An 18228-nucleotide genomic window follows, 5' to 3' on the forward strand; every position below is an offset into this window, starting at 1 on the left:
ATCTTTCGTTGCTTGGCACTAAGCATCATTAAAATAGGCTGGGATAGTAATGACTGCATTCGAGATAGTCTTTCCAAGGTAACCCTCGGCAGTTTCTTTCCCAGGTCAAGAAAATCTAGGTGTAGAGATGCATGTAGACCAATGCACAATGAAGAAGTGAAGAGCTACGATGAAAACAAATGGAAAAAATAGAATGCACGTATTTTATGTGATGAACAATCCTTTTCATAAAATAATTATTTAGTTATTTAGTTATTTGACTATTGTGCACTTATTTCCTTTGCATCAAAATTGTATGTTGCACTATATGATATCCGTGTTATCCATACTATTGTACTTATTTTTTTCCTTCTGAACTTTCCTCTACCTTGCTTTCCTGTCACGGGCCACCTGTGACCATACTTAGACTTTTCAATGTTCATGGTTGCTACCTACATCAAAATGCCTATTCAAAAGATTATTCGGTTAATGAATCCCAACATTTATATATATATATATGTGATCTTATAGAATATGTTATCAAGATTATCATGTCTCCTGCTAAATAGTACAAATGCCTTTGCCCAATAGGGAAAAAACAGTTTAATCATGATTATTATTTTGTCCTAATATTGATCATCTATTACAATCCTTCACATGATATATACAAATTCCCATCTGATCCAAAACAAAATCCTACTGTCAATCATCCATTAGAAACCAACTAGTCGGTGTTATTTATAGATGCGTTAGACCAACACCAAAATAAATAGTAGCTTAACATTCACATCATACATGCAAATATATGATTATGTAATCCATCTTAGTATCAATCATTATTTACGATCATATATATTTTTAGCACTTCGTAAATTTAAAAAAAAATCAATTGTTTCCCTACCAGTAGCTTACAAGTAGTCAGAACATTTCCAGTATGTAATTGTTCCATCCATGAGGCGTAAATATGAACAAAAAAGGGGAAGTTAGCAAGTACATAATAGCATATAATTAATGCTTTACTATGGCCCAATTCATATACATACAAAATATTTTTCGTGTCCCATTTTGGTCATCTATCCCTAAAAGTTTGTTGAATGTTATAGTGATCTTTGTCAGTCAATGACATGAACCAGTTTCATTACAATATCATGGGTAGCATACCTCATAACCAAGATCACATGTAGAACACAGAAAGCATCACTAAAACATATGTTCTTGTGGATGTAAGGGAAGGGCATAAAACCCATAGGTTCCTAGAAAAGGCCACTATAGTCTTCTTAAATTGAAGAGAAAAACCCCAACAAAGGAACCAAATTGAAAAATCAAAGCAAGAGTTTTGAAGCAACCACCCATTGAAGAAGCAAATTGTTACATCATTGAATATTTGTTTGAAAGCTAATGAAAGAATGTCCGGTTTAGTGATTCAACGGTGGACTCCCATTAAATTGGACATCTCTACCAGAAACCTTACTCCCAAAATGACAAAAGGAACTAGACCCAACAAGACATGACTTGTGATTCTTAATAATTAACAGCATTGACCACATAAGGTCAGTATGGTATATGTAGGTGAAGGACAAAATGGGAGAATGTATTTTCCATGAAATTTTAACAAAATAGGAGAATGTATCTTGACCTCAAAAATCAATTCATTCTTCGTATGGAATATTTCAATCAATTACAAAGTCAAGCATCAATCAGTTGTAAAGCATCTCCAATACATCTCTGGCAATAGTCTCCATGTTCTTTTGATGTATACCATCCTACTCGGAGGAATACATCCAATCAGAAGGAGAATGTTAACCTAAACAAATGCGGATATGTAGAATGAAGACTTTGGAAGAAGGGTAGAGTATTAAAGATTTACCATTCACATTAAGAAGCATAAATACTATAGCAAAATCCCACAAAGGAGGACTGCAAATAATGCATCAAGGGTGTGTGTTAGTTAAAAGTCAAGAATAGGTTTTCAAAAAAAAAATGGAGGATGACAAAGCAAGGTCAGACAAGGGAAATATTGTATACATAATTCTTTCTGAGACCAAAGTTGTTGTGCACACAGAAAATGTTACTAACCTGATTCCAACCATGCTCTTCAAGTCATCATCCAAAGATCTCTTGATATATTTCTGAAAATCAAACTTATTTGGAGCCAAGTGAACCTGTACATTTCAAATAAATTAATGTTTTAAAACAAATTAGATGCATAGTAAATCTTGATAATAAAAAAATAGTCTTGAATCATGAATGTTTACTGTGCTTTTAAATTGCATGGCCCTATTCCATATTTACTTGTTGAAATGCATGTTCATAAAAAGTGATTTCCTTGCCCCATTATCCAGCTTGATCATTCTTTTTTCCTCTTTCAATGGAAACCATTATGAGATTAATTTCCATGCCCAATGCAATTTTACTTCTTAAGACGTAATTTATGCCCTAAGTATTTTTCAAAAGTAGCCTCCAACTCATCAGAATAATGAACTAAATATTCAACATAAATTTATTCAGATCTTATTCAACTAAGATATTATCATTTCCAAGCACTCCAAAAACTTCCAACCATCATTAATATTACTTATACTATTTCCATCATTTCTAAGGTTCTAATAACCTTGACATATCACAACAAATAATTTTTCTTATAATTTGCCTAGTGAGTAAAAGGTTATGTTTGAACTTTAGCTCAAAGAAAAATGGTCTATGTTATTTTATGGTACCATTTTAAACTTTGGGTACTTGCAAAGAATTCTGGTTGTGCCCAAGGGTTGGTATTTGCAAAGAAAGATCATGTCCTCTTAGCCAACAACCTATCTTGCAAAGTAGTGCATAAACAAGCTTTAGGGCTTCGAAAACTAACTAGACTTCCCAGTGCAACAAAGAAACAATACAATGACCTATAATCCCTCTACCTTCTTTGCTTCTTACTTAGGGATGCATTCATACCCTTTTTAGCCTTTTACTATACAAAATCAAAGCAATGCATTGACTAGACTTGAACATTTCTTCAAAATATATGGGTTTTCAACTTTATCTTACAATATTCTTCTACATTACTGTAAGAAAAGATAAAATGGCCTGAAACTTTGCAGTACTAAGAATTCCCTCTGAACCTTTTTTTTCACAAATGTTGCCAAATGTCCATAGAGAGACAAAAAAATTTAGAAAATTTTGTAAGGTGACCAAATTCAAAACTCTGCGGTAGCTGAGAGGAGACACCTAAAATCTAGCCATGTTAAAGGTTGACATCAACAAGATCATGTGCAATCCCTGGGTGATTTTGATAGCTTATATTCCCCTAGGTCATGGTTTCTTAAACAAGCTAATCCCACAAATCACAAACATGCTAACAGAGTGAAAAAATAAGAATACTTTTTATTTTTCTGCTTTTCCTTTTACTCCATGTTCCACCATGTAATTTAGTATTCACGACAACAAAAAGTGCAGACATCAATGTATGTTTAGTTTTCCATTCATGTTGTGAATCTGCAAGGTACTGCCTACAACACTCACAGGCATGCCAAGCAAAGTGATGTTAAAATTCGAATTCTAAAGAAACAAATGTGGTTTACTTAGTTGTCTCCATTGTTGCAGGATGCAAATATTGTCAAGATACCAGTTCAATTCTAACTAAACCACCACAAGACCCCACTTCAATAGAACTGATAATTTAACACTTTGAACCTAGCTATGGCCAAGGTAGCTTTGAAAAATTTAACTTTGAAAGACCACCCCTCGGGTCAATGGAAATCAACCATTGCATCTTTTGTTTGTCTTTGTCAACTACATTAGATTCAAAATTGGAAGAATATAACTTTCCACTTTAAAGTACTACCCTTCCTCATCTGATGATATCACATATTCAAAGAACAAAAAGAAACCATATCGCTCAAATGCTATCTATCCATAGAGGGAAAACAAACTATGTGGTAGTCACACATTGTCAATAAGTCCTGCACAATAGATTAGTAAAAAATTGGAGCTTACATATCTTGTTGAATTAAAAAATGTAACACCCTGAAATAACAAGAGAGGAAACACAACCAATCTGTCACACTATGGAAATCAATAACTCACAACTCTGAAATTTTCCTATTTGACATTTAAGTAACTGAAATCCTCCCCTTTTTGAACACAACAAAAGAAGCATATCTTAAAAATAATCTATTTTGACAAAAATGATACTATAAAGCATATCAACATAAACATATAGGTAAATAACATCATGAGTATCCTTGTGATGGTTGTCAAATTACTAGTGTGGTTCGAAAACATATTTCACAATCTCATTTTTTTTCAAAAATGTCACAAGGCACAACTCTTAGAAGAAAAAATGATGTTCATTAGTTGTCAAAAATCATGTTTCAAAGAAGTGTTTCGTAATGTAAACATCTTAGAATTTGGGCAGACACCCAGGTAATAATGAATGCATATAAATTTTAAATAGTAAAATGCATGGCATTTAACTTTCAATACAATTACAGAAGTAGTTATAAGTGATAACATAACAATAATTCTCAACTAAAGTAGACATGCTAATGAACAGATTGAGACAAGCTACGGAGGCACAAAAACATGAAATAAACCGAGTAATGTAGAGGAGATACTGAAGCACATGAATAATAAATTTCATAAAAGCATTTGGAAGAAAATTTGTGAAATCAGTCCACTTTACTTAGAGATTGTATAATACACCTAACTTTTTGTCATATACAAACCTTCAATTTCCTGCAAAGATTTGCATCACTCCAATGCCTCTCATTAAGGGTATTGACCTTGTAGTCTCCATCTTCTCTCAAAATAGTTGCAACCACAGAAAAGTGAACACAACTTTCTTAATGGTCTCAGTTTGAGCTCACGCTTCAAGTGCATTGTGAGATGCTTGTACTTCAATGAAGAATGTAAGATTAGAGGGTGGACTCCAAGACTTATAGACATAACATAGGGTCTTCACTCAATGAATCAGAGACAACACATGCATTTGTTAGATAACAAATACGTCCAATTTCAGTATATTGTGATAAATCGCTCACAAAACCCTTTTGGTAAACCCACCTCCAAATATATCTTTCCAATTAAAAAACTCCTTTTATTAGATACCCCTTTCCATACTCTCCATACTCTCGAGTGCCCATAAACTGATCTGCCACTTTCCAATACTTACAATGTTATGGGATGTGATGTCCCTATGAGGTGACCATTTTTACTTTGCTATAATGTTGTGGGGTAATGAATGGAAAATATCAAACATGGAATGTCCCCCAAAACGTTGGATTTTAAGGTGTAGTTGTGGATTTAGTTTGAATGGTATGGATATTTCTTTACAGGGACTTGTAATTTATTCCAAGCCTAAAGTGATCATACTTAGCATTTAATGTTGAAGATGTACATGGAAGTTTAAATTTGATGTATTTTAGGGAAAATTTTAAGAACCCCCGCTAAATTTACATGTATAATAAATGGGCGAATCTCCATGGTATATAGGAAAAATGGAAGGCGATTTTATCAATAATATGATATGTATATATAATTTTTTGGCGAATCTCTCACCAGGCATGGCGAATATTTTACTCAATTATAAAATCTTGTGTTTATTGAATACACAAACGAAATCATTGCATTTCTTTAAAATATCTTTTGAAATCAAAATTACCGAAATTACATATCGATAACCTAGTGGCTGTACGATAAAATTCACCCGTGCCATTCACAGAAAGCATGAGAAAAAACCTAATACTATATATAAAACCAAGAAAAATTCAAATTCATCACTTCTAGGGACCTCGTAACCACCCTGCCAATACACAAGTAAGTTCCTGTTTGCAATTAGAAAAATTACCCAAATTACAATCTGTTTACTCCAGCATATGTTGGAAAGTTATAGAAGGATGACTAGTGCAATCAATCCATTCCTTTTAGCCGTGGATTTGTTTCAGTTTAAAACAGAAGTATACAAATATACTTGTCCAATGTCTATGCTTTAACCATTCACTTTAAGATGTTTTTACAATATAATTTCCTAAGTCTATTTAATATCTTCATTATCATAAAAACCAACCTATATCCATCTTAACTCCACATCTACCTTTCTTAGGGGGATGAAATCTATTTATCCCTCTGAGCACTTGGTAGACCCAGAATTAAGATGGATCTAAGATGATAGAATTTCCCCTTTAAATAGTCTATGATCACATGAATACCATGGTATTACCATGGATCAATACCATGGGTTATCATAAACCTGGAGCTTAAAAATTACTATTAGTAATTTATAAAAATTAGTAAAATTAATAGTTGATTTTTATTTTAACCAAGCTAAAATGTTTAACATACATTAAATTACAACATCCATTTTTACTCTTGATCGGATCAAATATTTTTTCACTCTATGCTAGTTTGCATATCACGATATTTGATACCTCTCGGGGGTTAGTAGATCTAGAGTAAAGATGGATCTATGCTGGTTTAATTCCCCCATTTAAATAGGCTACATTCAAGGTGAATACCATGGGTCAATACCATGTGCCATTTTGGTGAATACCATGGGTCAATACCATGTGCCATTTTTATTTTTATTTTTATTTTTATTAATACTAATATTAAGGTTAATAATGTTTTTTTTGCATGGTATTAATAACAATCTAGTCCATGGTATTTGTCCCATAGTATTTTTCCCATAGGTTTCACCTAAATATAATGCATTTTTTGAATGTTCGTAAATATAAGGTGACTTATGGAGTAAACATAAGAAAAATGTTTTATTTGTTTACCATACCTCTCGTTTATTTATATTTTTATTAATTTACCATACCTCTTTTACAAATATGGTATTTGGCCCATAGGATTCACTTAAATAAAACCTCTTTCTTGAGCCTTCATAAATAGAACGAGGGTTATGGACTAAATATAAAAAGAGGTTTTATTTATTTACCATGCTTCTAGTTTATTTATATTTTTATTTAAGTATAAAAAGACATTTTATTTATTTACCATACCTCCACTTTACTTATATTTTTATTTGTTTACACCCTTGCATGTATATAAGGTGACTTATGGAGTAAATATAAAAAATGTTTTATTTATTTACCATACCTCTCATTTATTTATATTTTATTTTATAAATATGGTATTTGGGCCTTTGGCCCATAGGATTCACTTAAATAAAACCTATTCTTGAAAATGGGCGAATGGATTCACTTAAATAAAACCTATTCTTGAAAATGGGCGAATGGATTCACTTAAATAAAACCTATTCTTGAAAATGGGCGAATGGAAGGTTGTAACTCCTAATTTCAAGAGCTAAATTACCTTTTTTATCATCTCCCTTAAAATAAGGTGGGCTATTTGAGGTGATTTGTAAAAATGTACTATGATACAAAATATTCGCCCACTAAAAATTTAAAACCCCTTAATTTCGCCAAAGGGCGAACATTCGCCCCTAAAATTTTCTATGTATTTGAGATTTGAAAATGTGAAAAATATTCTTATTGTTGAAAATGCAACAAGATGATGGAGCTTAGTGAAAAGAAGTCGCCTTCACTAAGTGGGCCCGCATGCTATTTTTGGCACAAAGTCTATTTTTAGACTATGTCTATTTTTAGACATATGGATCATGGTCTATGAGTTGCAGGATGCTATTTATGGATGATTGGTCATGTTGGTAAAAATATATGGACTTCTATTTTTAGACATATGGGCGGAGTCTATTTTTAGGTTGTAGTCTAAAAATAGAACAATCGAATATTATTAGCTCTTAATAATATTTGGACTATAAACATTATCTTATCCTCTTGTAGCACTTCAGTTCGAGCTACGGATGTGGCACATGAAACTACCAGAAGGAAATATGGTTTTCCTATGGGTTAGTTGAGCTATTGCATGATGGACTTCAGTTAGAACTCAAGTGATTGAGTTTGGTTGAGTTGATTGAGGAGTTGATGGAGTTGTGTTCAGTTTGACTTAGTTGAACTAGTTGTATTTAGTCTAACTGACAAATACACTAGTGATGAGTGGTGTGAATTAATTATTAATTAATTCACTAATTATTAACTCATAAATCAACTAAAGAATACATTAGTTAACTCAGTGCATAGACAGTTCAGTGGAGACAAGTGCTAGAGGTGGGTGAAAGGGTGAGATCACTATCAGTTGTGACTATAGTTGTGCATGATATTTGCACAATCATTGATTGAGATTGCCAATGAGGATTCCGCAGTACATGCCAAGGGAATTCGAACTTGGATCTAATCTATTCTCAACTTGGATTGTGCAGTAGAGGCAAGCAAACAGTGGAGGAGATTTGAACCCGTGACTTGTTCAGATCTGAGCTAGTTTGTGTGTAGCACGTGGAGATAGTACTGAGTACTTGTGAGGAGTATTGTACTATGTATTGTTACATGTTCTCTATCATTATAATATATAGATTGTTGGGGGTTTTTAGCTGTATGCTTTCCCCAGTACATATTGTGTTGATATGTGTGATTGATGTTTCAATGTGCGCACGTGATTGTTTTTAATTCTGGAAATTGATGATCAATGGTAGAGGAGGTTATGTATTATGCATGCATTCTGCAAATAGCGTATAATCAGGATAATCTCTGTGAATAAGTGTTATATTATTCAAAATTTCTACACTTATTTAAGAAATTAAATAAAACAGTCTGATTTGGTCATGGATTAGCTCATAAAAGTTCAAATCTAATGATTGATAGAGCATCATCTAGTTTGGTAATTTCTTGATTAATGGTTTACCCTTCCTTATTATCAAGTTCTTGTAATTAATTTATTTTTTTTGGCACATCTCCTGAATCCAAAGTTCAGGTATTTGAATTGAGGAGCATGTGTCATTTACTTCCCACAAATTCCATATGATCCTTCTATGAAAATATTACAATAGTTGATTGCAGGTTGTTCATTTTTATTTTCAATGAAGAGTAATATATGTGGATGTTTAGATCCCTTTTGATTTCCTGTTTGTCTTGGGGCCACTTCTCACAGCTGATTAAATCAAAATAAACATTGCCTCAGGTATTACAAGTTTCATACGTGAATTCAAACTTGGATACAAGGTTGCTTTGAAGGAGGTTTTGGTCTGATGTGGATCAAACTTTATAACTTGGAAAAAGAAAAATATTCACCCTATGTGTCTGCATTTGTTGACATGGGATATTGGCTTGTAGCCTGTGTGTCCCCTTGTGCCTCGGTAATCAAAATAGATTCAACACGCTGGGGAGGATAACTAGGAGATGTGTCCATTTCCAGATCCGATGCCTCATATTCTGAGTGATAATATCTCTCAGATATCTCTGAAGTATTAATGTCTCCCATTGTTTTGTATCTGTGGAGCAAGTGCAATGGAGAAGATCCATGGATTGGAGTTGTTTCCCCACTTTGAAACCCAAAAGAAAACATTGAGCTACTTGTGAATCCAGAAGAATGTTCTGACTTTCTATGTCATTTCATTTTTTTCTTAGCAGTTTTCTACCATTTTTGTAAGGCATTGGTTGTCTGTTCTTCAAATATAGCCTTCTTCATGTGAGAACCCATCTGCACAGGAACATATCATCACTTTTGAGAGCACAAACCAAAGGTTTAATCACAACAAAATTATTTGAACAGTCCTGAGGCTCACTATCACAAAATCAGTTTGCCTAATTTTTTTTTCCCTACCAATCTTTCAACATACAGTCATTGTGTCTCTTTCTCTTGTTTTCTTTTGACATGGGTGAGACTATTACAGAAATTTATTGAACAAACAAAAGAAAGTTTTAGAGTGGTCTTGTTTTCCTAACCAATTTTTTTTAGGTTTGCCTAAAACCCACAACAGAGTGAATAATTTGTTCTACCAAAAATAAAAAAATTGAAACTTCCTAGTTCTTATTTTTCCCTAATAAATTTGTCTGCTGTGAGTTTAACTAATTCTCAAGTGACAACTTATCTCTTATTTTATAAATACTACTAAGTTATTTAAGCATCACACACTATACAACTTGGCTGCATCTATCCTCTGTCCAAAGTAAACAAGGTAAATCGACTGGTAGTGAAGACTTGACCAATGCAACTCTCCCAATCTATATTCATATAATTCAGCCTATTCTGGAGTCTGAATTTTAGTTGATCCTCTCAAACACCAAAATTTGATTGTATATTCGATGAACATAGAAAGACTCACCTGTGTCACAAGTGCATAAAGTGGAAGTGTGATGTAGCTACATAAAAACTGCACAACAACCCTAATCACAGACACAAGCAGCCCAATGGAGTCCTCATCAGATGCAAAAAATGGTTACTATCAGTGTTCTCCATAGACAGCATTGCAGTCTGCTAGTACTAATCCAAAGCAGCAATAACCTAATTAAAACGATTACTTGCTTGCTTAGAATGTTCTCTCTTCATGTTTAAGGCAAGATAAAGATTTTGTAAACAAAATATGTATAATAGTCTATGGGTTTGAATGCTCAACATACTTTCTTTTTCCTCGAAAACTTTATGGGGAAACTCAAAAAGTGATCACATACTTACCCAATGATGATTCTGATTATGATTAAAACAAAATTGTCATGAAAACAAGATCTCAGGCCAAATTCGTACTGCAAGCATAAAGTCAAATCTAAATAAGATGCAGAGATGTAGTAGAAATGAAATTCTAAAGCTGTATAAACTGAAATTGATTTAGGGTGCTTGAGACTATATTTTTTATTAATTATTGAATTAATAGTGCATATAAATTTCATCAAATTCAGCCAACTTATAATTTAGGGCTTTGATCTCTAAATTTGACTTTGGGTCATTAACATGGTGATGCCCTGTCTCAACCACTAAACCACAGGCCAACAAACAAAAGACTGCAAAATGTTATGATCATTACCATAGTAAACCCAATGACTCTACACACAAGAATTTATTCTTTACTAGAAGAACATATTGCTTACCCATATCCACAAAAACAATGCAAGTTGGAAAACATTATGTAGAACAAAATTTATGTTATTATAACTTGTAGCTTTGTTCCAACCAACAAAACTATCTACACATTTTGGAAGATCAAATGGCAATAATTTTTTAAGAATTCAATAAGAAAATGTCCAATATCATTGGCTCACATGATCAATGGTACCTTGTATTACGAACCTAATATTTTATGCACTTACAATTAAGGGAGCAAACGAGATCCAAAAGAATGTATACCACCCTGCTCAGAGGAATACATCCAATCAGAAGGAGAATGTTAGTTTAAACAATTGTGGATATGTAGAATGAAGACTTTGGAAGCAGGGTAGAGTACTGAAGATTTACCATTCACATTAAGAAGCATAAAGATTATAGCAAAAGCCCACAAAGGAGGACTGCAGATAATGCATCAAGGGTGTGTGTTAGTTAAAAGTCAAGAACAGGTTTTCGAAAAAAACAGGGGGATGACAAACCAAGGTCAGACAAGGGAAATACTGTATACATAATTCTTTCTGAGACCAAAGCTGTTGTGAACACAGAAAACGTTACTAACCTGATTCCAACTACGCTTTTGAAGTCATCATCCAAAGATCTCTTGATATATTTCTGAAAATCAAACTTGCTATTTGGAGCCAAGTGAGCATGTACATTTCAAAGAAATTAATATTTTAGAACAAATCAGATGCCTTACATGAATGAAGTGGGGTTTGAAATGAACAAGATGAGAAGGAAAAGATGATTTAAAGTGATCAAAACTTACAACGATGAAGCCATGGCGCAAGGTCAAGTAATCAATTTTAGTTACAGACTGACAGAATTGACGAAAGAAGCATACCTGCAAATCTAAGGAAAGATAATGTTAAATCAGATATTGATATTTCTCAAGTAATGCAAATAGGAAACAAAGATATATCCCTTGAAGATTTGGAATTGTGAATAACTTACAATCCATTTAAGAATCAATGTTTGGCTCCAGAAACTCATATGGCGCTTTACAAATGAAGTTTCGCTGAAGTAGAGAGGAATTCATGTGAAGAAAAACCACTGGAGCTTCAATGGTATTAGGGATTCGCAAGAAAAAGAGAAGTTGGGACATCCACGAAACTGCGAGTCAAAATATTGCTGAGAGAGATTTGTTTCACTCTTTTTGAAGATGCGGGTTGAACCAATTTCTGAAAACATTTACCAATTTTCCCTCTGTTAAAATCACCCATGGAAATTGAAAGTTCAAAACTTTCAAAATGAGCATAGAAAAAGAACAGAACATTATTAATTGCCATTTTGTTGTTTCTACTCCATCAACAAAAGATTGGTTGGAAAATTTGAAACCATCCCGAGAATGACAAAAGAAACCAACCCCAACAAGACATGACCTATGATTCTTAACAATTAACAACATTGGCCACATAAGGTTGGTATGGTATATGCAGGTGAAGGAAAAAATGGGAGAATGTATTTTCCATGAAATTTTAACAAAACAGGAGAATGTATCTTGACCTCAAAAATCAATTCATTCTTCATATGGCATATTTCAATCAATTACAAAGTCAAGCATCAATCAACTGTAAATAATCTCCAATACGTCTCTGGTAGCAATCTTCATGTTCTTCTGATATATACACGCTTGCTTCACTAGGTATTTTCAAACCCAGAAGTTGTTTTAAGAAGCTCTGCTCAGGGAAAATTTTAAGAACCACCCTAAATTTATATGTATAATAAATGGGCTAATCCCCATGATACATAGGAAAAATAGGAGGCGATTTTATCAATAATATAATATGTATATATAATTTTTTTGGTGAATCTCTCACCAGATTATATTATCTTGTACAGTAATGGAGAATCTTTCACTGAATTATAAAATCTTGTAAGATCTTAGCAAATCTTTTACTGAATAATAAAACATTGTTGAAGTCTTGGTGAATGTTTTGTTAAAGTATGAAACCATATATGATAATAAGAAAACATATTCATTAAACTGTAATATGCTAACATACATGTTTGGAAAAAGAAACATAATTTTCTCTTCCTACAAACAATGTTCCAAGTTTCAGTGGTCGTGTTTGTCAAGGTTCTTACAATACACTTTTTCATATCCTTCTATTAGTTTTGATAATACTCCACAACAAAGTTCTTATAGGTGTTGATATTGACAACGAGTTCTGTCAAGGTAGGAGAGATTAATATTTTCTCTACAACTTTTGTCAAGCTACCACTTTTTTCATGTTATCAAATTTCTTTCTTATTCCATAGACTCCAACTGCGAGATAAAAAACAAAAAAAAAACAAAAACAAAAACAAAAACAAAAACAAAAAAAAACAAAAACAAGAAAAACATCAAGTTTGTTTACCCCAACATGCCAACAAGTAGCAAGCCCCAACTATATTATATAAGAAAGTATTAGGTATCCCAAGAGCTTGAAGGGGATCTAATTGAAAGAAGTGACCGTTGTGAGAATCCTTCCAATCAATATATGAATATATAAATGTAGATTTATTATTATTTTAATTGGAAATCTTCAATTAAATAATAAAATTTAATTACATCTCTCCTAATCTAAATTGCTTATTAGCATAATTCACTACCCTCAAAGGTCTCACATTTTTTAACAGCGTTGTAACATGTAGATTAATTTCCTTTTTGGTGAACAATCTCCACCTTTTAGGAAAATATGGTGCAGTGGCTCCAACCCCTACAAATCATTAGGGCAAACTAAGAATAGCACAGAAGATGAAAGGTTGTATAGACCAACTTATTTTTCCTTTTTGGTGAACAATCTCCACCTTTTAGGAAAATATGGTGCAGTGGCTCCAACCCCTACAAATCATTAGGGAAAACTAAGAATAGCACAGAAGATGAAAGGTTGTATAGACCAACTTATTTTTCAAACAACTAATCCAACATCAGTACCTAAACTTTTTCATGAAGATATCATATTGAGAATGTTTGAAAAATGGTGAGAAATCTTCTGCGAGGGTGATGCGGAAAGAGTGATAAGGTTTCATTGTTTTGAATTTTCTTTGTTAAATTAGAAAAAGTTAAAAACCAATATTAATGGAGATATTGGTATTTTTTTACTAAATTTTGTGAAGTGATTAAATGTAGCTTTAACCATTCACCTTAAGATGTTTTTACAATATAATTTCCTAAGTGTATTTAATATCTTCATTATCATAAAAACCAACCTATGGTATTACCATGGGTCAATAGCATGGGTTATCATAAACCCAGGGCTTAAAAATCACTATTTGTAATTTATAAAAATTAATAAAATTAATAATTGATTTTTATTTTATTTTTTATTTTAACCAAGTTAAAATGTTTAACATACATTAAATTACAACATCCATTTTTACTTTTGATCCACCAAGCCACGAGAGGGATCAAATATTTTTTCACTCTATGCTAGTTTGAATATCACGATATTTGATACCTCTCGGGGCTTAGTAGATCTAGAGTAAAGATGGATCTATGCTGGTTTAATTCCCCCATTTAAATAGGCTACACAATGGGTCAATACCATGTGCCATTTTTATTTTTATTAATACTAATAGGGTTAAAAATGTTTTTTTGCATGGTATTAATAATAATCTAGCCCATGGTATTTGGCCCATAGTATTTTTCCCATAGGTTTCACCTAAATATAACACATTTTTTGAGTGTCGATAAATATAAGGTGATTTATGGAGTAAATAAAAAAAAATGTTTTATTTTTTTACCATACCTCTCGTTTATTTATATTTTTATTAATTTACCATACCTCTTTTACAAATATGGTATTTGGCCTAGGATTCACTTAAATAAAACCTCTCTTTTGAGCCTTCATAAATAGAAAGAGGGTTATGGACTAAATATAAAAAGAGGTTTTATTTATTTACCATAGGTCTAGTTTATTTATATTTTTATTTATTTACCATACCTTTTGAGTAAGTATAAAAAAAGGCTATATTTATTTACCATACCTCCACTTTATTTATATTTTTATTTGTTTACACTCTTGCATGTATATAAGGTGACTTATGGAGTAAAAAAAAAAAAATATATTTATTTACCATACTTCTCATTTATTTATATTTTTATAAAGATGGTATTTGGCCCATAGGACTCACTTAAATAAAACATATTCTTGAAAATTAGGGCGAATGGAATGTTGTAACTCTTAATTTCAAGGGCTAAATTTACCTTTTTTACCCTCTCCCTTAAAATAAGGTGGGCTATTTGAGGTGATTTGTAAAAATGTACTATGATACAAAATATTCACCCACTAAAAATTTAAAACCCCTTAATTTCGCCAAAGGGCGAACATTCACCTCAAAAATTTTCCATGGCTCTGCTCATGAGTAAATATGGAGCATCTTGGTAGTGTAAGTGTCATTATTTGCAGCAAAGGAAAACTTTTAAACATGCAAGCTATCAGAGCATTTTCTTCTTATGAAATTTTGTAACTTTCATGAAAACCACTTTCAAACTATTGAGTGAAAAGGTTAAACTTAATGCCTCCAAGCTTACTACGTGGTTCCCCAATCCAAACTTGGTGTGATAAATCTCCCTATATAATAACCTTAAAACATTTACTTTCTATTGAAAGTTCTTCAAGAAAGACCAAACTTTCCAGAACTGCGAGAGAAGGTGCTTGTCTACTAAGCCCATGAAGGGAAACTTTATTCAGTGAGTTTGTAGCAAAAAATCCTTTAAATACATTAAGCTTCGTCGTGGACAGATGCAAAGACCCACAAGACTTGAGCTCCAACATTGACATCCTAGGACAATTATGCACTATGACATTTACCAACAGTGGGCAGTGCATTGTCATTGATCTTTCATACTCAACCCCAATGAAATCCATACACTTGAGATTGGTGGCACAAATTTTCACATTGCTTAGCCCTATACAATGTTGAACTGTGAAATTTTCAAGAAGAGGGCATTTTTCTACAAGGTTCTAAAGTATATCATCATTTGTATAGATGAATGATAGAGAACAGGTTATAAGGCATCTAAAACGACTAAAGTAGAGAAGCATTCCTGTGAAGAAAAACCACTGGAGCTTCAATGATGTTAGGGATTTGCAAGAAAAAAGAGAAGTTGGAACATCCACGAAACTACCAGTCAAAATATTGCTGAGAGAGATTTGTTTCACTCTTTTTGAATATCCGAATTGAACCCATTTCTAAAAAAATTACCAATTTTCCCTATGTTAATATCACCCATAGAAACTCAAAGTTCAAAACTTTCAAGTTGAGCGGAGTGAAAGAACAAAACAATATTAATTGCCCATTTTGTTGTTTCTCCTTCATCAGCAAAAGATTGGCTGGAAAATTTGAGATGGGGTAATAAAGTGCAGAGGTATTGCCATCTCCTTGATAACACAGTACAATGAGTTGCATCTCTTAAAGAAAGTTTTGAGAGAATGTAAGAAGAGAGTATGTTGTCTAGCTAAGCGCTTAGTCTGTCACTTGCCATTGTTGCAGTTCTTAGAGATGAGGCAGGTTGAAAATGTAGAGGGATGCCTAATGTGAGCAGAGTATGGGACAAGTGTTGTGCGTCAAGTCAATTGAACCTTATGCCATGCCTATGCCACATCACGAATCGACTCACTATGTACACCCATGCCGAGAAAAACCTCCAAAACTAAAAAATCTCCAAAAATTGTATATTGCACTATATGATGTTTGTGTTGATCCATATTATAGTACTTATGCTTTTCCATTTGCACTTTCCTCTACCTCACTTTCCTGTGGCATGCCACCTGTGGCCACATCGAATAGTAATGTTTCCCCACATCGAATAGTAGTGCTTCCCCTCCACAAATGTTATGTCAACCGGATTCACCTTGGTGGTCATCCTTCTAAATCAGTAACATGTAATCGAAAATTACAAATTGCAAACCAAGGAGATTGATGGATAGTCATGTGCATATGCCAAAAACGGGAGTCGAGGGTTTGGTTACTCGATGTTTGTATGTCAAGTAGAAAAGTTGTGCAGAGCCAAGTGGGGGCCTCGTTACTCGATGCATGTATGTCGAGTAGAAAGGTTGTGCAGAGGAGGATTTCATAATTGACTAATACTCATCGAATCAATTGGATGACCCAGGTTATTTCTATTGTCTAACACCCAAATTAACCACACACGAAGACATAGGTGGTATGGGAAGGGAGTTCTTCTCAAAGGAAACGTCTTACGATGTAATAAGACTCTTAACCATGGAAATTCACCATACTTTAACGCAGAGATTATTAACTTGTAAATAGACTTTATTACAACACTACACACTAATACCACATGAACCAAAAAACCATAACTCATATGAAATATTCATATGACATTTTTTACATTTTTTAAAATCAAACACTTTGTAATACTCTAATCTATACTTTGAATATAATTTTTTAATCTTCCTGGTATGATTTTTTTAAATTAAACATTTTCTAATACCCAAAATCTATCAGGCTTCGAGATAATTTGTAACCTTCCCTGGATGTCATAAATCCTAGGATTTGTATTTATGGTAAATACTATTTGTAATCTTCCCTGTATGTCATAAATCCTAGATCTGTATTTATGGTAAATACGAGATCCGTAAATCATTGATTACTAGATTACAAAGGAGTAAACATAAGTTTATTCAATATTTTTAAATTATTAATTTATATTCAAAAAAAATAATCACATAAATTTATTATTTAAATTAATGTGATAAAAATAAAACAGAGGTCCCAAGGCTGCATTCAGATTGCATAACATATTACATATTTTTTTTTTGTATACTCTTCTTCTAAATTCATTATCTATAAATTTATTATTTAAATTTTTATGTGATAAAAATAAAACAGCGGTCCCCCACGCCGCATTCAGATTGCATAACATATTATATATTTGTTTACCGCATCCCTTTGCAGCTTCTGATTAAAATGCTAGTTTAAATTTTATTTCATGTTAGATCACAGACCAAAACTTTAACTTTAATAAAAATTAGAGTATTGTCTGCGACCTTGCTAAACCCAAAATTTTAATAAAAACTAGAATATTGTCCGAGACCAGATTCGAACGGGTGACCTTACTGCGTGAGACTGATGTGTTAATCAACCACATGAACATATGATATTAAAGTCACTCTAAATTTGAAAGTATATTTTTAATTTCTTAATTTAAGTATCCACCCAGATGACTGCGTGCTGTGTGAGTAGATTTTGATTTCAATGAAGATGCGAAATAAAAAACTAGATGAAACGAATAATTTAATACGGCTGCTGTGTGAGTTGATTTTGATTTTAATAAAAATTACATGAAACATCTAAGAG

General features: G+C 32.7%; 1 pseudogene; it reads right to left on the reverse strand.

Annotated features, from left to right (window-relative positions):
• Positions 1–9114: 9114 nt before the first annotated feature.
• On the reverse strand, positions 9115–10723 carry LOC149181700 (MLO-like protein 2; annotated as a pseudogene).
• Between the last annotated feature and the right edge of the window lie 7505 nt (positions 10724–18228).

This window comes from Pinus tabuliformis, chromosome 3_2 (assembly GCF_031772625.1).
Source record: "Pinus tabuliformis cultivar Carrire ecotype Pingquan chromosome 3_2, CPIR1, whole genome shotgun sequence".
Classification (NCBI taxonomy): Eukaryota; Viridiplantae; Streptophyta; class Pinopsida; order Pinales; family Pinaceae; genus Pinus; species Pinus tabuliformis.